The 22,865-nt window shown below is 37.2% G+C and overlaps 1 protein-coding gene across 18 annotated transcripts in view; it reads right to left on the bottom strand.

Annotated features, from left to right (window-relative positions):
• The window catches only part of ptprfa (protein tyrosine phosphatase receptor type Fa), a 527,055-nt gene that overhangs the window by 382,000 nt on the left and 122,190 nt on the right, over nt 1–22,865 (bottom strand). For 10 of the 18 annotated variants that reach the window (XM_068221626.1, XM_073952513.1, XM_068221633.1 and 7 more), the window contains exon 1: nt 22,523–22,855. The exons of 6 other annotated variants lie outside the window; for them this stretch is intronic. The gene's annotated coding sequence lies outside the window, so the exon portion shown is untranslated. Of the gene's footprint in view, nt 1–21,795; nt 22,003–22,522; nt 22,856–22,865 lie in introns of those variants that run through there. 2 more of the 18 variants (XM_073952509.1, XM_073952517.1) reach the window with 1 other exon arrangement.

Genomic DNA, 22,865 nt, shown 5'->3' with positions numbered 1-22,865 from the left:
TAAATATAGGTAATATAAACCTATAGGTAATATAAACCTAAACCTAAAATAGGTATCATTGGAAAGAAGACACTTTGGGCTTTACTATACTTCACTATAGAAAGTTTCATGCTAAAAACAATATTAAAAGGGTTACATTATGAAGTAACGAGAAAGAAAAATTGTATTGTGTTCACTATTTGTTTTTCCATATCCAAACACAGGAAAACAATAATGTAATAACCAAGAAACAAATATGCCTTGAAAGCCAAGTGCCTCATGAGTTTTTATTTTAAATTTGATGAAGATAGCATGGCAAGACAGTGGCGCAGTAGGTAGTGCTGTTGCCTCACAGCAAGAAGGTCGCTGGTTCGAACCTCGGCTCAGTTGGCGTCTCTGTGTGGAGTTTGCATGTTCTCCCTGCCTTCGCGTGGGTTTTCTCCGGGTGCTCCGGTTTCCCCCATAGTCCAAAGACATCCGGTACAGGTGAATTGGGTAGGCTAAATTGTCCGTTGTGTGTGTGTGTGTGTGTGAATGTGTGTGTGGATGTTTCCCAGAGATGGGTTGCGGTGGCTGGAAGGGCATCTGCTGCATAAAAACTAGCTAGATAAGTTGGCGGTTCATTCTGCTGTGGCGACCCCGGATTAATAAAGGGACTAAGCCGACAAGAAAATGAATGAATGAATGAAGATAGCATGCAAAATTAGATTTATGTTAAAAGTTTTCTGAGGCTATATCGGTGTCCTTTTTTTCCTCACCATCAGAGGCATTTTCTCAAAAATGACCTTCCCTAAACTAAAACAGTAACAGTTGCTGAATAGTTTGGTCTACATTTACAGTCAATGTATCTTTGGAAAGAAAACACTTTAGGCTTTACTATGCATCATTAAGGGCCTCTATTGTCCATCGCAGAGCACGTTAGTTGTGCGCCTCGCTTACACACTGCTTAATACACACAAGATGTAGAGCAATACGCAAATATCTTTACATATAAAAAATAATTAAAATATTAAGGATATAAATATATAAATATAAAGGATTAAAATCTTACAAAACATATAATTTTCTAGCCTACATAAATATAAAAACCACTGCCTTCATGCCTTCTTCATCTCGGGAGGCTTTTTCAGTTTATTCGTGACAATTGGCTTTTGTATAATGTTATTATTAGTAGCAGTATTATTTATTATATCCATATTTATATTTGTTTTATTAAAAACAAGCTTAGATTTGTCCACCTGTCAGGTTCAGACCATGGGGAACAGCATGTGTATTTGGATATAACTATTACTGTTCATTTATTCGTTTGCTGGAAATTAGAACTGAATTTAGAAATAGTTTTGAAACAAATCTTTCCGCTTAGCAAACGAAATTATTTATTTATAGTCTAATGGATGTCTGTGCGTACAAGCTTCCTATCCACGAGAGCGAAAATGAAAGTAGATGATGAGAGGCCTTATCTTTCATTCTCACCTGCAGATGCTCTGTTTAACTGTTTTCTCGCTAGTGAAGTGTTCAGTTTTTCCACTTACCAAGTTTTCATGTAAATAGCAAATGCGCTATGGCACCACGCAACTGGCTCTTAAAGGAAATGGGAGATGAGACTCTGATTGGTTTATTTTCAAAATACACCTATAACTCATTAAAAAAAAATAAACTCAACCCTTTTAGACCAAGCGTATTTTTCCATCCTTACATTAGCAAAAGTGGATTCTGACACGCCCTGAATGCGTTTGCGCCTTGCGCTTTGCACTTTGCGCATGAATCGTCAAAATAGAGCCCTTAGAGTTTATAATGCTCAAAATTAAAGAAAGTTATAGATGCTTATGTAACGTAAAAAAAAAAAAAAATCGCACCACACTAAACATTTTATTATTTCATAAACAAATATACAAAATTAGTCCTGGAGCAATACAGAATTTAGGTCAAAAGCCACACATCTCCTGAGTATATGTTTTGAATTTGATGGCAATATTATGCAAAATGAAATCTCTGGAATTATTTTTCTGAAACATTGTCTTGTGATTTTATCCCGCTCCTTTTTGTGGAGAAGCAGTCTGATGACCGCATCTACTGAGGTGTCTAACAACTATTTTAGAAATTTCACATACCACTTTTTTATTATTGTAAAATAATAGACAAAAACGCATACTATGAGTGATTTTTTTGAGCCCAAAAAGTACGATGTGTGTAATGAGTCCAGTGCATTAGCAGCAAAAACTTCTTACTAGGGTTGTTTTTTGCCCACTCACTCACTGACACAAACCGGTTCTGAGTCTGTAACATGTTTTCCGAAGAGTTTGCTCTTGGCTTGTGCTTGAAACCCACTCCACGTCAGAGATTCAAAACGAGTCGCAACATTCATTCGTTCATTCATACATTCTCTTTCAGCTTAGTCCATTATTTTTTCAGGTGTTGCCACAGCGGAATAAACCGCCAACTATTCTAGCATATGCTTAGCGCAGCGGATGCCCTTCCAGCCACAATCAGTACTGAGAAACAACCAAACACTCTCACATTCAATCATCAAACAGCATAACAACTGCATTCTGACAGCGAGGTGCACCTGTACGGCAGAGTATGTGAACTTACATTTTTACATTTCATCGTAAGCATTCAGTGTCCGCAGTTTAATTCACCATGTTTAATTGTTTTTGCTGAAATCATTGCTGCAATCAAAAACGAGTAATGTGTATGATTTAGCATAGAACTTACCTTAATGAAATGAGAACTGCATAATCGAGCATTTTTAATTAGGTACTCACTGCATTAAAAGCAGTTTGGCAGTTCGAATTTGGCATCCCAACGCACAACCCGACATATTTGCGAATGAAACAAGTCTTTTTTTGCAACGTGTGACGTCATGTGTGAGGTAGGTTGGTAATTTCTCTATAGTGAAGACCACTGGTCCTCAACAACCGGGCCGCGAACCGGTACCTGTCCGTGAATTAATTGGTACCGGGCCACATAAAAAATCATAAATTATTTCTGTAGAAAATATTCCCCTGCGACTTGGTTTCTTCCACTCACCCTAGCCATCTCACGTGAAATGGACTACGCCAAAATCCACCACAGAGTGAAGTGAAAGTGTAGCAGGAAGAACGATCGCTAGAATATAGCTCAGTGGTGGTTGTTGATAGTTTAAAGTTATAAAACAGGTATTATAGAGTCCAAATCAGCAGAGCATTTAAAGATTGTGCATTTATGTGTGTGTGCATCGCTAAGTAAGTACCCGCAATCATTGCAACATGTATCTATATGGAGTTTCACATAATCATACTCATTAGGGTTGTAACATGCCAATGCATACATTTAATTCGGCTATATGGTTTTATTATTGTTAATATGTTCGTCAGTTGAGATGTTTGGCACAAATGTTATGTATTTGATGCATATAAACCTTGATTGAAACATAATCAGACCGCAATAGTGCAACTATCGCATGCACTTGAGTTGTTCATGATTAACCTGGATGCACGAGCGCAGAGCCCCCAGACCCATATAGAAAGGTTATAAAGGTCGTATAAGTTACTATCTGCTTGTTAGTTTACTTCACAGCTCAAATTTACAGAACATATAAGAATAAAAGCTACTGTACGCACTGTAAATGGATGATTTAGGATGATGGCATCTAATAAACCAATGACTTCATCAGTCCCCACGCTTCACAGAAAGCCTTGAGCACTTCAAACTTGAGCGCAGAAAACCTTTCCTGCTGACAGATATGATGGAATATTTTATTAACCAGCGGTGGCTTGATATATATACACTCTTGAGTTTCAATCCCCAGAGCGTGTCAAGGCCAGAGATGGACCACTTTGTCCTGTGGCCTATTATAGCAGTCACAATCTAACACCTATCTATCCACCATCTGGGAGAGGCTCCATAAAACTCCCATAAAAAGACAGAGTGGCCGGTCACTTGCAGATCGCCTTTAAAGGACACGGCTCATAAAACACACACACGAGTGTATTCTCCAATCGGTCAGAGCACCTACAAACATGAACAGTCCGAACATCAAGTTTGAGTTGACCAGCGGTCCATCCTAATTTGAGACTAGTCAGAGTCGCTATTGATGGATTAATGACTGTAATGAAAGTCATGCGACGCTCATTTGGACCATCTAATCAACAGCCCTGCGGTTCTGAATAAAAGAATCATTCGCTTAAAGAAAAACACAGCGGTGTCAAAAGCCACCAGACTACAACTGAATTACAGACACACTTGTGCCGAGAACTGCTTGATCAAGTAAGTTGTTGATTAAAGCTAATAATATTGTAAATAATTTCCAAATTCTTACACAGACTGATCGTTTCTTTTCATAAGACCTCAGGCTCCGTTTACATTAATACGTTTTAGTTTTAAAACAGCGTTTTAGACTGAAAACGATCCACGTCAACACAGTTTCACCTAGCATTTCTAAAGTTTTCAGTCTAAACTATACCACTGAAATTGCTCGTCACGTGACCATATGTGATGCAAATATGTGCATTCAATGTATGCTGCAGAGTGTAGGATTCCAGCCAGTTGGTCCAATGACGGTATCCAATGGTGGATGAAGGTTCACTGCATGTTCGGTCTTTCCAATGCACAATGTTGATATATATTAAACTTAGCTCATATCTGACTCCAATTTTAGTATGAGGTGGTTTAGAATATTAATATATTTATCCTCGTTTTATCTGACTCCAATTATAAAACATTGAGAAGATTATTTTGTTTCCTTTCACATTATTTTAGATTATGATTGAATATTCTTTTGATTTGTTATTATACCTTATTCTCATTTACTCAGATTCCTATAGCATCCCGAGTCTTGCACCAGCCGGGTATACAATCTCTTAATACAAGCATGTCAGTCTTGGTCATTAAACAGAGGCGATTAACCACTCTCCTAGAAAGGCAGAACACTACTTACTCAATTTAGGAGATTTTTATGTGGTCCCCATAGATCTGTTATCTACTTAATCAAGACAAAGTATTTTAATAATAATCGCGCAGGATTATAATATTGTAGATGAAGGCCTAAATATCCACATTTAAATTAGTTTCAACAATATTTTGTTGTTCTAAATAGTTGGCCTTTTACAGTCCAAGTATACTTGAATTAATGCCAATTTATTAGTCGGATCTCTAACAACATTGTATAGCGTGCCACGCTGCTCCGTCTAACATGTTTTAGTCCGTTACTAACCTGTACAGTGGCTTGTAGTGCTATGGACAACAACATTTATCAGTGATAATAACACGAGGTTTGAATAATTCAAAACATAATTTATTAGTCAGGTAAATGTATTATGCCAATTCAATCAGTCAATTCATAAACGATCAATACAAAACATCAAATTATCAAAGATAAATACAAACTTAAAAGATGCATTCCTGACTTTGAAATATACATAACATGGAGCAAGCCATGTTATGGGCTGATCTGGTTAGGCAGAATCGCCCTGAGACTTTCTCAAACCCTACCCTAAATAATCCAAGAATTCCCTCAAGGAAGGGGGTGTGAATAACAAAAGGCATTCACACTTAGGGAAAACTCACACCCTTCACAGTGGTTCAAAAGATGCCTGAAGTTATATATTTATTGTTTTGATTATGTCTATTTCTGAGAGAATGAGACCATTGTACCAATCGCACTGAGACATTTCAAATGATATCAAACATGATAGTTAAAGTCAGTTTGGTTAATCTAGAACATTCAAACATTGAAATGACCATATGTGAGATGGGGTGGATGAAGCCGAGTTTCAGCAGACTCAGATGCAAATGCAGCAGGAACTAGTTTTTCCCGCATTCCCACCTGCTGGGTTGTGGAGTCACCAGTCTCTGTTTTCAGCTCATGTTTTGAATTGTCAAAGATATCAAAATATTTGCAATATTTCAACTCTTACAAGAGCATGTGGCAATTGTACTGTAAATGGCCCTATTATGTCTTTTGTGTAAGTTGACATATACAGTATAGGATCCTTACAAGCACCAGAACAAATGCATTAGTCATTGCCATTGGTCTTCACTGCAAAAAATGCTTTTCTTACTTAGATTTTTTGTCTTGTTTCTAGTCTAAATATCTAAAATTTCTTATATCAAGAAGCATTTTGTAGACAAGCAAAACATATCGTCTTGTTTTGGGAAATAATATGCCAATATTAAGTGAGTTTTTCCGTGAAACAAGCAAAATAATCTGCCAATGGGGTAAGCAAATTAATCTTGTTTTTTCTTTTGACGTAAGATTATTTTGCTTACCCCATTGGCAGATTATTTTGCTTGTTTTAAGGAAAAACTCACTTCATTTTAGCATATTATTTCTCAAAACAAGACTATATGTTTTGCTTGTCTAGAAAATGCTTCTTGATTTAGGAATTTTTAGATATGTGGACTAGAAACAAGACAAAAAATCTAAGTAAGGAAAGCATTTTTTGCAGTGTTGATGAATGCTAATGCAGTACAGTTTGATTAAATGCAGCATTTGACATCAACAAAACATTCATACAATATTGTATTATCAGAACTATGCATGATTATATGGTTAGCTGCATTTTAATACGTGCATTTAGCTGTTATTTTTTCCTGTCCATATAATTATAAATATTCATTGTGCAATTTGAATCTGACGTATACAACAGGTTGTTAAAGATGCCTTGTTTTCTATCAAGAGCCCACATATCCGCTCAGCTTTTACGAATGTTGACTCCTATTATGTGTTGCGAGAAAGCTTTAATCAGCACAAGCCATGTGTAATAGCAGCTCTCATCATCCAGAGACCAAGGCGAAATTATTTTTCCTGTTGAACCAGGATTACAATCAGCTAAAAGCCAACACAGAGGATGCAATGGGTCAAATCTCTGGAGAATGGCTGCTAGAAAAGCAGAATTAGAGGTTACTGTCAATTTTACAAATGCAGTTGTTGCCTCTTTATGTGCTACTGAAGGGAACAAGATTATTTTGGTGGAAAACACCAATTTTGATTTACTCTACACCTTTTTCCTGTATGGATCATCATAGGGAAAATAAAATATGCTTATTTAATTTTAAAAAACAGCTATTCAAAATTAAAGTTACGTTTTTTCCCCGTCACATTTACAGTATATTACTTACATTTACCTATTTTCTAATATTTATTTATTACTCTTTGGGCCCTGTCATATGCCTATTGACCTTATTCTAAAATGCGGAAGTGCGCCTGTTTTCGCAATTGTTTTAGGCCCCGTTTACACTAGTGCGTTTTAGTTTTAAAACGGCGTTTTAGAATGAAAACGATCCGCGTCCACACTCGCGTTTTACCCAGCGTTTCTGAACTGCTCTCCGTCCACACCAAAACGCTGAAAACGCACATCACGTGACCACACACACACTCTCAGGCAAGCGCTGCAGCCCATCTGCCCAGATGAGAGCTGTGCTAGTCGGACTTCTCATCAAGCATCTCCTGCTGGATCTAATCTCACTATATTTATTAAACGGGGATATTTCATTCATCTTGTTGTCTTTATCAAACGACATATTCCCTGACTTTGGTCTTTTGAATCGATTACTTGTTCACAGGTAACGTGTTTTGGCTGAGCGCAAAGATAAGTTAATGATTAATGTAACCACGTAGCCTATTCTGTATATTAACTGATCGCTTGCCTTTATTTCCTATAATGTATAAACTTATTGTGCGTTATACTTTCATAATGGCCATTATTAATTATTAAAACTGATAATCAGCAAAAGAGAGGGTGTGTTTCGTATTTTCACTGAAATTGAAAGTAGGCAGTTGTTATCGGCTCCGTTTTGTTATAAATATGCACACAGTGAAGATGACGCTCATATATGCAGCACGGCGCCTCAACATGTCTGCTGTCTAAGTTGCTAATATTAAAATGAAAATAGGCAGTTCCTTAAATCATGTTTACATTTTATTGTTGAGAAAGTGAAACAAAGTAGCCAGGATGATGTGAATGAAGTTATAAAGTACACTGTTCCCTTTGAAGATTTACCCGTGTCCTCGGTATAGTCTGTTTTCCATATCAAACTGAGAAGAAGAGACTGCAGCCTTGATCAAACTTGCGATGTCTGAACTTACAAGAAGAGGATGCAGGACTGAACTGTGCGTGTTAGGCTACTTAATATTGAGGAAAAGCCCCAATCAGAGAGGCGAATGTCTGCAGCCCCGCCTCCGTTTTCAGATGTCTCCGTTTTCCATCATCCACACTGAGACGGAGCAGCAGCGTTTCAGAATGAAAACGGCCTCTCCAGCGTTTTCAAATGCTCCTTTTTCGGCGCTCAAGAACTCCGGCGTAGTGTGGACGGATGACGTAACTGTAGCAAAACTTATGCGTTTTCAAACTAAAACGCATTAGTGTAAACAAGGCCCTAGAACTTCCGATTCAGTCGCCTATGGGAGAAATGACTAGGAATAATAAACGACAGAAAATGGTCAAACTACTTGCTCTACAGACAAATGTTTGCATGACTATACAGACCAAGTAGAATAATATAATAATATAATATCAGTTTGCAACATCAAGCAGCGTGACAAGCAGTTTTTAAACGTTTTAAAAATGAATGGAAGTGAATGAGACCGGAAGTTTTCGAGCCAAAAAGATTCAAATGGCTAGACCCGCTCGTCGGCAAAGAATAAGGTGAATGTGAATGGCGATGATTGACGCACAGCTTTAATGGAAGGAAAGTGAAAGCAGACATTTTTATATTAATTTCAGCGTGCATTCAACTTTAAAAATACATGAGAAATATGGGAAAATACTGACTGATAGGATGATAGCAGGATAGAATGGTAAAATACAGGACAATCCAGGCAAAAACAAGAGGGAACAGGAAGTGTTTATGGAAAAACAGTTTTGCGAGGGAACGCAATCTTTGCGAGGGAACGCACAAACTTAAAAATATATAAATTTTCCTGCCACTGTTTTTTTCTCCCACCCATTTTTTTCTCCCACTCAGTTTTTTCCCCCACCATCACGTCCCTTAGGGGTCTCCGTACATTCTAAATAGTTTAAACAAACAGCAAACATATTTTTAAGTGCATTTTTAGACGGACTGATGTAAGTTCGAAGTTAAAATGTATTTTATTAAATGCAACTATTCTACTCTGGTAGACAAAACTTCCATTAGGCTTTCTCATTAAATAACCATTGAGACTTTTTATTCTGTACTGTAGTGTTATTGTTGCTCATAAATTTTACATTTAGTTTCTAACCTCAGTTGAAGGTGAGCATTTTGATGTGGAGATGCTGGCTATTAAAGGAATTTTAAAACACAGATCTTGTTTAAGATTTTTTTTGTTTTGTTTTTTGACATGCATGAACCACAACTCAGCTGTAAGGCACTTGTTGAATGATTCAACCTGATGTTACTCTTATCTCATGAAGGAGACACTTTGACACAGTGTCAAAACTAAAAGTCAGTCATTTGCTATGAAATATAGTTTTTTCATCCTCCATGTACACCTGTGTTTCTCAACCACCTTCCTGGAGGCCTACCTGCCCTGCATGTTTTGGATGTCTCCTTTGTCTGTGACACCCATTACAGGTCTTTAAATCTCTGCTAATGAGCTGATGATCTGAATCAGGTGTGCATGATTAAGGAGACAAGGAAAATGTACAGAGCTGGTGGCCATCCAGGAACGTGGTTGAGAAGCACTGATCTACACTTTAAAAAATGCAGGGTTAGCACAATCCATTCATGTTGTCCCAACAAAAATCGATTGACTTAACAAATTTAAGTGGTTAGAACATAAAACAATTAAGCTGTCCCAAAAAAACCTCAAGAATTGGGTTGTTTTAACTCATTTTAAAGAAGTAGTAATATTTGTTTTGGTGGCTCAGTGGTTAGCACTGTTGCCTCAAAGCAAGAAGGTCGCTGGTTCGAGTCCCGGCAGGGCCAGTTGTCATTTCTGTGTGAGTTTCCTCCAGGTGCTCCAGGTTTTCCCCCACAGTCCAAACGCATGCGCTATACATGTAGGTGAATTGGATGAACTAAACATTGGTCGTAGTTTATGAGTGTGTGTGTGAGAATATGAGAGTGTATGGGTGTTTCCCAGTACTGGGTTGCAGCTGGAAGGGCATCCTTGTGTGTCCAATGCTGAAATAGTTGGCGGTTCATTCCGCTGTGATAATCAGAGACTAAGCCAAAGGAAATTGAATGAATAACGGTCTCCAACATCATCATTTGGTTAATACGGAGCCGTTTTGACAGGAACAGTGATGTTCTATGACGCGTCCAAGCATTTATATCTCTTAATTCATTTATCTTACAAATGCCATAAACAAAACATGGTCAATAAACTGTTTCCCTGCTACTCCAGCCAGTTGATCACGCATTACCTGTGTCCCCCTACGTAAGCAGGTGAACTGACGTGACATGTAGGTGGAGCTAATCCATATCACTAAACCACTCGATCTGTGACAGAATAATACAGCATATTATTAATCCTAATTACTCTATAATCATACAACAAATAAAGTATAAATTTATATAAATATCACAAACTGCTCCAACATTGAGTGAATAATTCCTTTATGTTTTCCTGAAAAAAGTCAGCAGTGTGAAACCCAGCATTATTTACAGTGTATGACTTTTTATTTTGCTTCGCATTACCTTACAGCGTAATTGAAAAGCATATTTTACTGTTATTTATACTCAGGTGTTACCGTCTCTCTGTTGAATAGGATTAGAAGTCAACTTTCATATAGCAGCATGGTGACTCAGCACGATAAATGCTTAACAGCAGATTTTCTTCTAACGGACTTCTTAATGCTACTCATATAGATGCACATTTAGGCCCTTCACAGTCTTTAATAGATGCACAGACAAGGGTGAGGAAGAGACAACTTCATCACAGGCCACCCTAATAGCTCGTAAATAAGTCTGGTCTGCGTGAAAGTGATGAATGCAAAAAGTGTTTGTGTCGTTTAGCTCATTGCTTTCCTGTCTGTTAGTTCTGATTTCTCATTTGCCCCTTTTGCAAGTAATTTACACCTGCCTGTTTTGATAAATGGCTGAATTTGAAGCCCTTTCAGACAAAAACGGAAAAACATTGTGATCGTGACAATTAAATATGAAACAATCCTATACTATATTTCCATTCGACCATGCAGGAATGCACAAAATCAGATCAAACATTGCGTCTGTTACCGATTTATAGTAGAATCTATAGTAACTTACTGGTTCGCCAGCAACTTACTGTAAATCAGTTACAGCAGAAATACTGTATTTACATTTACAGCACCATTTATCTTGCTGTATAAATGTATTTACAGTTTTGTATAGCTTTATTTTCACAATGCAACTTTAAAACACGGTAGCATACCGCATAACTGTTTCCTCAGTAACTTACTGTAAATCAGTTACAGCAGAAATACTGTATTTACATTTACAGCACCATTTATCTTACTGTATAAATGTATTTACAGTAGTGTATAGCTTTATTTCCACAATGCAATTTAACAACACGGTAACATACCGCATAACTGTTTCCTCAGTAACTTACTGTAAATCAATTACAGCATAAATACTGTATTTTACATTTACAGCACCATTTACCTTGCTGTATAAATGTATTTACAGTATGGTATATCTTTATTTTCACAATGCTACTTTAAAATACGGTTACATACCGCATAATAAAATTCAGTTGAGTTCCTCAGTAACTTACTGTAAATAAATTTGTACATCTTTACTATACAAATATACAGTAATTTTCACAATGCAACTTCAAAATACAGTAACATACCGCATAACTCTCCTACAGTAAAATTCAGTTCATATTGCAGTTCAGTTTGCCAGTGACTTACAAAAATACTGTATTTACATTTACCCCACCCTTTACCTTGCTGTATCTGTATTTACAGCACTGTATCTGTTTACTGTAAAATAAAGTCTTTTTCAAAATGCAACTTTAAAATATGTTAACATATCGCATAACTGTCTAAAAGTAAAATTCAGTTCATATTATAGATCAGTTTGTAGTATTTTTGCTGTAATTGATTTACAGTAGTTAGGTTTGCTGCACCATTTACATTGCTGTATATGTATTTACATCGTTGCATATCTTTACAGTAAAATATATGGTTATTTTCACAATGCAACTTTAAAATACGGTAACATACTGCATAACTATCCAACAGTAAAATACAGTTCATATTGCAGTTCAGTTCACCAGTTACTTAATGTAATGCAATTACAGCCGAAATACTGTATTTAAATTTTTAGCACCATTTATCTTGCTGTATATTAGTGACGTGCGGATGGCCGTTGTATCAGTGGGCGCTGTGGATAATCTGCGGGTTGGGTTATAAAAAAATACATTATGATTAACTGTGGGTCGGTTGGGTGTATGTAGCGGGACATTGCATTTAGACCAGCCAAAAAGCAGAAAGAGGGCTTTCCAGAATAGGAAGATGAGATGCCTAAAATAATAGATGAATGCAAGAGTACTATTTAAACTTTCAGTTAGAGGAGTCATTCAATCATTCATTCATTTTCTTGTCGGCTTAGTCCCTTTATAAATCCGGGGTCGCCACAGTGGAATGAACCATCAACTTATCCTGCAAGTTTTTACAAAGCGAATGCCCTTCCAGCCGCAACCTATCACTGGGAAACATCCACACACACATTCACACACACACACACACACTCATACACTACGGACAATTTAGCCTACCCAATTCACCTGCACCGCATGTCTTTGGACTGTGGGGGAAACCGGAGCACCCGGAAGAAACCCACGCGAACGCAGGGAGAACATGCAAACTCCACACAGAAACGCCAACTGAGCTGAGGCTCAAACCAGCGACCTTCTTGCTGTGATGCGACAGCACTACCTACTGCGCCACTGCTTCGCCCATTAGAGGAGTCATCCGAGTAAAATCTGCTATCGTTCTGGGAGAAACAAAATTGTTTATTTCCACAAATGCAGCGCCAAGGAGAATCTTGTTCATTCCAACAACAAGGTGTGTATCTGGAGCGTATATAACGACAGAACTTCCATTTTTTTGGGTGAACTGTCCCTTTAAGAATATTACATAAACACTTCATTCATTCATTCATTCATTTTCTTGTTGGCGTAGTCCCTTTATTAATCTGGGGTCGCCACAGCGGAATGAACCGCCAACTTATCCAGCAAGTTTTTATTTTACGCAGTGGATGCCCTTCCAGCCGCAACCCACCTCTGGGAAACATCCACACATACAAACACACACTCAAACACTACGGACAATTTAACCTACCCCTAATTCACCTGTACCGCATGTCTTTGGACTGTGGCGGAAACCAGAGTACCCACGTGAACGCAGGGAGAACATGCAAACTCCACACAGAAATGCCAACTGAGCCGAGGATCGAACCAGCGACCTTCTTGCTGTGAGGCGAACGTGCTACCCACTGCGCCGCCCTACATAAACACTTATATATCTATAACTACATGGTACACAAACCAAGCTTTACTTTTGAAAGCTGATGAAATATAAATCTGCAGCCTTTGCTCATTCCTAAAGACTTATTAGGTGCTATATATTTTGGGTGGAACTTGCTAACTAATCACCGGGCTTTAATGAAACACTTAAATTCAACTAAACAGGTCTATTTGTCCAGACACGCCAACTAAACACACATTTACAACCCCTTCAGGCATGGGGATTAAAAACAAAGCAAACTCCTGCTAAACGTTTTCCAGTTAAAATGATACAAAACAAAAAAAAAACCTGATTTCCCCACAGATTCGACTGTGAAAGCTTATTACTCACAGCTCACCGTTGTCCAGCATTACAGAGCTGTTTTTATAAATCTCATTCGGTTTGTTTACTGTGAATTTTATGTTATGATGTACTGTAGCTTTGGCCTCCACATGGCTTGCCAAACTGTCTGTATGTTTAGTATTATTCTAAGATATGAGAACTGCAAGCGATATGTCACCGTTTTTCCTTTCACCTGAATGGATAGCTGGAAATGTCTGTTTTTCACACATGAATAGTGTGTGTCTTAAATCTTAAGCCTTTGCATGGGGAGTGTCAGGAAATATAATGAGTTGTCACAGCCGTCGACAATCAAATGGTGTTTTTATGCTGTGTATGCACATGCCAGAGTTTAAGACACTAAAGGCGAAATTTTTAAGAGCCCCTATTTTGCATTTTAAAAGGTCATATTTTGTTTTTGGGTCTCTAGCATGCTAATATGCATGCAGGGCCAAAAACACTTTAATTGTCTTTTAATATGCATTTATTTTTACATAAATATCCCAGCAACTCCCATATGATTTGTTAAGGTAATCTGCTGTGACTGGTCCGATGACCCAGTCTGTTTTGATTGGTCGGCTGGGTTCAGTGCGAGACAGAGAGAAATGTCTAGCAGGGTTATAAAGTAGCACACTGAGTATGTGAGAGCCCAATGCAGGAATGCAATAATGCAATGCAGTTAAACACCTGCATATTACTCTACTCTTAAACCTCACCACAAGTAATAACAATGACACACATTCAGTATTAATCCACACAGTGGCAAAAGTTGAACTATTTTGAAAATTGACCAGGTCACACGTGTGTTGGAACAGCTGACTGTGGCCATAGCAAAGACTAACAGCAGAGGATTGCGAGCTCACGAATGCATCTAAATCAGTAAAGGAAGAAGCATGAGACAAATGTTTTGCATGGTTTTGTAAGAAATATGTGAACAGCCCTATAAAGATTTAACCTGAGAGATACAGTACAAGAACTGATCTGTAGCAGATAAGTAAATACAAGTTATAACACACAATTAAATACATATTTTGTACTCTACAAAAAAACAAGGCAACAATTTTAATCACACTTACAGTCGAAGTTAGAATTATTAGCCCTTCTGTTTATTTTTTTCCCCTATTTCTGTTTAACGGGGAGAAGACTTTTTTAAACACATTTCTAAACATAATTGTTTTAATAACTCATTTCTAATTACTGATTTATTTAATCTTTGCCATGATGACAGCAAATAATGTTTGACTAGATATTTTTCACTTCTATACAGGTTAAAGGGACATTTAAAGGCTTAACTAGGTTAGTTAGGTTAACTCGGCAGGTAAGGTTAATTAGGCAAGTTATTGTATAATGATGATGAGCTTAAAGGGGTAAATAGTTTTGTCTCTAAAATGGTTTTAAAAAAATTTAAAACTGCTTTTATTTTAGACAAAATAAAACAATCAAGACTTTCTCCAGAAGAAAAAAATATTATCAGACACAGTGAAAAATTTCCTTGCCCTGTTAAACATCATTTGGGTAATATTTAAAAAGAAGAAAAGAAATCAAAAGTGGGCGAATAATTCTGACTTCAACTGTACATGTTATGATGAGGAAGAGGAAGAGACTGGTCCATATGAACTGTAACAGTTACTGACAAAGTCCCTGTCAAAGTCTGATAAAGGTCCCATACTTAATAACAACGGCGGGCAAATCCTGCGTTGAAGCATAGGTTATTGTATCATATTTGCACTTGACCCCTTTATTCCACACAGGCAAAACTCCATCTGTGATTGATTCTCATCTTTCATGATCCGTCCTGTGATCCCCCGCGCTCAGATAGTGTCTGAAGGGAAAGGTGCATACCGTATTGACATCGATACGTTCAGGCTAAACATCCGAACCCAACTCGAATTGTTGAGTCGACTATTTCACTAATGAGTTAAGAGTTTTAAACATGGTGTACTTTCAGATTTAAACCTGGATGTTTATATTCACTTAGAGCTGTGCTACACACTGCAGGGAAGCTCATTTTCAAAAAACCATAAAAACCTCAGATATTTAGTCATTTGAATTCATTGAATAAATAACATAATTTTTCTCATATTTGCACTTTGGGGTTTGGGTTAGAATCAAGCTCAAAAAATGTCTGTGGCTACATTTCTGCAAACCTTACATTGATTTTTGCACACTTTATGGCTGTTTAGGTTAAAATGTTAAAGTAGTGTGTGTTTATTTTACTTTGAAACCAATTAAATGCATCTTTTATTATGTTGAATTGAATTTCAATGCTTATGTTACAGAGTTACAGAGCAAGTTTATTATATTGGAAAAAGCTGTATAGTGCATATGGAAAGTACAATATATAACAATGCATGGATACCTCATGTGGAGCGTCAGGAAATATAATGAGTTGTCACAGCTGTCGACACTCATTTTTATGCTGTGAATCCAGCAATGCACGTGCCAGAGTTTAAGACACTAAAAGCGAAATTTTAGGATATTTGGTCATTTGAAATCATTGAATAAATAAAATACATTTTAATTAATCTCATATTTCACAAAAATATTACATTACATAGATTTTTGCACATTTTACAGCTGTTTTAAGGTGAAAAGTTAAGGGAGTGTTTCTAAAAAGTGTGTTTATTTTACTTTAAAACAGATAAATGCATGCATCTTTTATTATGCTAAAGGTTTGAATGCTTTACCAGGTGAGTTGCCAAGCAAGTTTATCACACTATACTTTATGTGGAGGGAGAGATGTAACTAACAATTTATTTATAGGATGAACAATTCTACTTCTATAAGGAACGAGCTTCATCATATTTCCCTGTATGTTCCTATAATAGCGTGTCTGAAGACCTTGATTAGATGGTTCAGGCGTGTTTAATTATGATTGGACTTAAACGCTTGCCCTCTAGGAACGGGTTTAAACACCCATGATAGCATAGTTTGTATGCAAGCAACATTAACAGAAGTGAGTCTTCACTCCCAAATAATCCTATTTTGTGTGAAAAGGGGTGGAAATAATGTTGGTGTTTCACTGCCTCTAGTGTTTATTTCAGCTAAAGTGTGTGAACAGGTTGGTCAGAGGCACATATTTTCCAATAATTAAAATAATCACAGTTTGGATGTGATTGTGATCCTCTCCTCATGTACATCAGACTGTTTATTTTCATGCACTCAAATAATCATAATCTGATTGATGGCTCAATCAGCCTGAAAAGCCTTCATGTAAACACCTTCATTGATCTGAATGGCATTTCAATCAGAATCAAAGAGGTGAAGAGGGATGTGGTGTGTATACGTAAAGTACATTACATTAGATTCACATCATACGATCCAGCATATGTTGATTTGTGTTATACATAGGTGTTATATAGGTGTTATGGTGGCTCAGTGGTTAGCACTGTCACCTCACAGCAAGAAGGTTGCTGATTTGAGTCCCTTTTGTGTCAGTTGGCATTTCTGTGTGGAGTTGGCATGTTCTCCCCATGTTGGTGTGGGTTTCCTTAAGGTGCACTGGTTTCCCCCACAGTCCAAACACGTGCTAACAATACCCATCCCTACCTACAACTGGCCTAGCCGGTACTCGAACCCGCGACCTTCTTGCTGTGAGGTGACAGTGCTAACCACTGAGCCACCGTGCCACCATTTAGGGTTCATATAAAAAAATGTTCAGAATAAGACCAGGGTTTTCAATTACCCTTGCTTTTGTTTGTTGTTCGACCAGAATCTGAAAGGCAGTCCTTTTGTTTCATCTCAGCATAGATCAAGGGCCAGACTCAATCAGCAAGACTTATAGACAGGCACAAAACATCAATTCAGCATTGATATCACAATATGCACATCCGCAATAATCACATGATCCCAGAACTGAAATTTTGAGTTTTTGTTTAATTTCTTTCTGCACTTTGTTGAGTCACTGCAAAGTTTAACCACAAAAGAGGGAAGGTTTATCATCTGCATGTGTTTTTAAGGCCTGAGACCTTTTTGCGCTGCAAAAAAAATGCTTTTCTTAATTCAATATTTGCACAAGAAACAAGACAAATTGAGAAATCGAGAAGCATTTTCTATACAAGCAAAAGATAATGTCTTGTTTTCAGAAATAATATGCCAAATTTAAATGAGTTTTTACTTAATAAGCAAAATAATATTCACACAAAAGTATTTTTTGTGTACCTGAATACTGTTAGACTCTCCAGAAAAAAACGAAAAAAAAAAAAAAAAACGTTACAGCTGTCTATTCAAACCATCTGGTGAAACTGTATTCAAACTGCAATAATTATCGCATAATTAAAAATAATATATTGCAATATCGTGCAGCCCTAATATCTACAGCTATACCCAACCTCACAGTAACCTGTAGTGTTTTATTAATGTCTACTACACCTACAACAACCCTAAAACCAGCCTATTTGTGGCGGTGGTACTCGAACCCGTGACCTTCTTGCTGTGAGGTGACAGTGCTAACCACTGAGCCACCGTGCCACCATTTAGGGTTCATATAAAAAAACGTTCAGAATAAGAAAAACACTGGATTCCTTCATGAAGCCATATCTAATAGCTCAAATGATCAAATTACAGCTTCACTTACATGCTTGGCATTGTGAAACAGACAGTATATGAACGGCTCGTACATTAGAGACTAATTTGCTTGTTGCAGATTGCAGTGTTCTGCTTGTTTTGAAGCAGCTTGTGACTATTGTGCCTGTCTATAAGTCTTGCTGATTGAGTCTGGCCCTTGATCTATGCTGAGATGAAACAAAAGGACTGCCTTTCAGATTCTGGTCGAACAACAAACAAAAGCAAGGGTAATTGAAAACCCTGGTCGCTCTGTTGTAGTGCACTGGCGGGAATGAAATGTTAGAACCGGATTGGTCAATCCACGCGCTTTACGATGCGCTAAAGGTCTTCAAGTCCTTTCATCATGAGCGGTTAGTTGAGTTTACAAGGGTTAAAACCCAAAACTATCCTCACATCACTCACAATTTTCAATCTGCACTAAGACTGATTTCACAATTTGTCATTCGGGTGATATTTCAGACAGCTTTGTTACTAGGAAGATAGATGTTCAATGCACTTTGCCATTACCGTGAGGTGGCTTGCTCTGCTGCATCACCCTGTCATGGAGTGGAGAAACCGTGGTACATCATAAAATAAAGATGGGGAGAAAAGTACCTCTCTCCACATATGTTTACACTCCCACTCATTACTGAAATTACACATCGTTTATCAGCATGGAGAGGCTGAATGAGCATGGGCAGGGCTGCTAAAAGAGTGAGCAAGCGAGAAATGCTGTCTGGATAGAGTAGAAGAGCTGCTCTCCAACATTTAATAAGCCGAATCTGTGTTTTCTCTTACTGTTGAAGGCCTCCACATCTCCACCCAGAGCTGGAGATCGTCACACCAGAGGTTCAAAACGGATACAGATGTCCAGTATATCAATGATAAAGACTCATACTAGGGCTGGCCAAATAATTGAATTGAAATTGCAAACGTAACTGAGCAAAGCTGCAATTCTCCAAGACATTTTCTCAAGAAAACAAGGTGTGATTTATAGTAAATATCTTTAAAAAAACAAAAAACAGAAGGCGCTCTAGTAGAAGCTCACACATTTGTTCAAATATACATGAAGAAATAAATGAGAAGGATGTAATGGAAGTCAGAGCCAGCTACAAATAGGCTGGTCAGCTCCATGTGGGTGGGATTTGATCTCCAAGTGGGCTGTACATACCTCCTGGAGTTTTTATTTAATTAATTACTTGTACATGACACAAAGTCTAACCTGTTTGTTTTATGAATGTCAACTAGGGCTGCACAATACATCAATTCAGCATTGATATCACAATATGCACAACCGCAATAATCACATGATCCCAGGATCTGAAATTTTGAGTTTTTGTTTAATTTCTTTTTGCAATTTGTTGAGTCACTGCAAAGTTTAACCACAAAAGAGGGAAGGTTTATCATCTGCATGTGTTTTTAAGGCCTGAGACCTTTTTGCGCTGCAAAAAAAATGCTTTTCTTAATTCAATATTTGCACATGAAACAAGACAAATTGAGAAATCGAGAAGCATTTTCTATACAAGCAAAAGATAATGTCTTGTTTTCAGAAATAATATGCCAAATTTAAATGAGTTTTTCCTTAATAAGCAAAATAATATTCACACAAAAGTATTTTTTGTGTACCTGAATACTGTTAAACTCTCCAGAAAAAGAAAAAAAAACGTTACAGCTGTCTATTCAAACCATCTGGTGAAACTGTATTCAAACTGCAATAATTATCGCATAATTAAAAATAATATATTGCAATATCGTGCAGCTCTAATATCTACAGCTATACCCAACCTCACAGTAACCTGTAGTGTTTTATTAATGTCTACTACACCTACAACAACCCTAAAAGCAGCCTATTTGTGGCGTAAGTCTCTCCCACTTGGAGGTCAATGAGCTGAGGAAATGCCTTTCATTGATTCAGTGTGACTAATAAACACTGCATTATGTATGTATATACAGTATAAGTCTCACGGAAGCATTTATTTCAAACATTTGACTGTACTTGACATGTTAGGAGTAAAAACATTTATTATATGCAGCTTTTAATACAGCCTTAGCTCATTGAGAAGCACCCAAACAGCTGTCATTATCATTGAACTATTATCTCCATGTCATTATTGACCAAGTAAATCAAGTTCAATTTTAATATATACAAAAAAATTATAAAATAAAATAAAATATTATATATATATATATATATATATATATATATATATATATATATATATATATATATATATATATATATATATATATATATATATATATTTTATTTATTTTATTTTTTTTAAATCAGAGTACTACAATTCTCCTAACCACACATGCTGGAGGTTATAAGGGGCAGTGGTCTGTCAATGTGTCCAACCTTGTCAGATTGTTCTACCTCCCATTCAAAAAGTAGGTAGCACATTTTGATGACGCAATGTTACCCATCAGATTTTGCTACCAGTAAATTGTAAAGTGGAGTAGTGAGATATGAAGCTGTCATATCACCATAACCTACCTAATCCCTAACCCCAACCTCAGAACCATCCAAATACAGTGATGGTAGCATGATCTGATGGGTAGGAAAATGTCAGGACACCAGTTTTACTGACAAAATGTGTGAAATTCACCTCGATTAAATGGCACAGCCTGAACTCACACTGAATGCAAATCCTACTGAACATTTAAAGGACAAATCTTCAATAGAAAACCCTTAATCAATCACAACCAAGACTACACAGGTAGAAGAGAACCCAAAAAGAGTTAAGTAATTTTGGTGGGCACTATAAAAAAAAATTACATATGCTGCTACACGTCATTTTAATATGCAATCACTTCTGACTGAATATGACACAACATCAAAACCTTTTTTGGAGTCAATCTGTCAGCATCAGCTTGCAACAACTGTGCAGTTTCATATGCAATCACGACAACAGCCATTTCATTTAGCAGTAAAATTTGCGATTTGAAACAGACATCTGCATAACGTTGAGTTAGTGTTATTTTTTGTGCACAATATTATGATTTAATGCCAAACCTCAAAGTCAAAAACAACAGAGAAATCATTTGTAGATAGGGGGGTGCATTGGGGAATAACCTCTCCTTTTTAATGGCATAAGTATGTGTACAATATTATGATTTTAAGACAAACCTTAAAGGCAAAAACACAGGAGGAAACATCCGTACATCAATAAATAAATAAATAAATAAAAGCCTTAAGAAGGATTATTTCTGCAATTATGCCATGAATATATGTTCCTCTCCAACTATTTACAAAAATAAACCTGCATCTTTCTATTTATAGATATCTATTATATATTTGCAAATGTCCATATAAATGAAATGCATATCAACAGTGCATACTGCGTATGTAAAATGAGGAGGGACATTACTCTTGTATGAATTACACTACACAAGCAATTATAAATGCACGCACTGCAGACCTTCCATCCCATTTCTTTTCAACCAAAACGGGGTGTTAACTAGTTTAGCGTATGCATATGGTAATTAGTTGTCTTGTCATGTTTTGATGTGGTAACCTCTCCAGTGTACTTACGCACGCTGTGTAGTATATCGCCGAGCAGATTGTGTGATGTGCATTTCCATGCAATTATCAGTCCACCGAAAGTAGTACGAGCAGCATCAGAAATACTCAGAAAGCTGTCTCTCTTTGAGGTGAAAATGCTGTCATGAACAGAAGATGTGTTTAGAGACGGAGAGATGGAGCGCGCGGACCTGCCCATGACTCAGTGCTGCAGCCTTCGGATTTCCTCCAGCTTCTCTCATCCAGACTACCAAACTGACAGCTCATCATATAACCAACAAGCCATGGCAACATTCCACACGTCCTTATCCATGCTATACATTGTATACTTTCAAATCATCATTAAACATAATATCAGTACAAACAATACAATTACACGTACTTATCCGCGCAGTATTGTTAAGCTTCATCACAGGCTATACGTATTATGATAGCTCCCAATTCAACGTCTCCAAAGTCACCTAAACATATCTGGTAATGCATATGGCGAAAGGTTAAAGTTGTAAATCTGACAAGTGCCACCTGACGATGAGACGTGCTTATTTAATAAGTGATAATCCACACATAATCGAAATGTTAACCTAATATTAAGCGAATGCCATCTCTGGATTAAAACAGAAAAATTAATAACGAACAAAAAGCTGAAGTGGGTTCCTGTGAGACAGGTCGAACTGCTTTACCCAAATACATCCAAATAACATCACAACACATCTGAACGCTGACACAAAGCTCAACTTACCCTTCAGTGCCTCATTGGTTAGTATTGTTATTATATGTTTTCCCGTCGTTGGCATCAGCTGAGACTGTTTTCTCCTTAGAAGTGAAACAGGATTAAATCCTCCTCAGTTCAGAAAGCCCCTGACTCAAATTCCGATTCTTCTTCTTCTTCACAGACACCTTGCGCGTGCACGGAGAAAATTCAAGTATAATATATCCCCCAAGAACGTGTCGTGCCTGTAAAAGGTCCGTTTTTATAGAATATCAAGAGTATTTTGAAGACCGGCTGTCATAGTGGAGCTGTCTCCAGCTCGCGCACTGTGCGGACAGGTTTCGCGCGCCCCTCACGAGCTCTGGATTTTTTT

This window comes from Danio rerio, chromosome 6, assembly GCF_049306965.1.
Source record: "Danio rerio strain Tuebingen ecotype United States chromosome 6, GRCz12tu, whole genome shotgun sequence".
In the NCBI taxonomy this organism is placed as follows: Eukaryota; Metazoa; Chordata; class Actinopteri; order Cypriniformes; family Danionidae; genus Danio; species Danio rerio.
The sequence above is the reverse complement of the archived record's forward strand: the minus strand, read 5'-3'. Positions and strand labels throughout refer to the sequence as shown.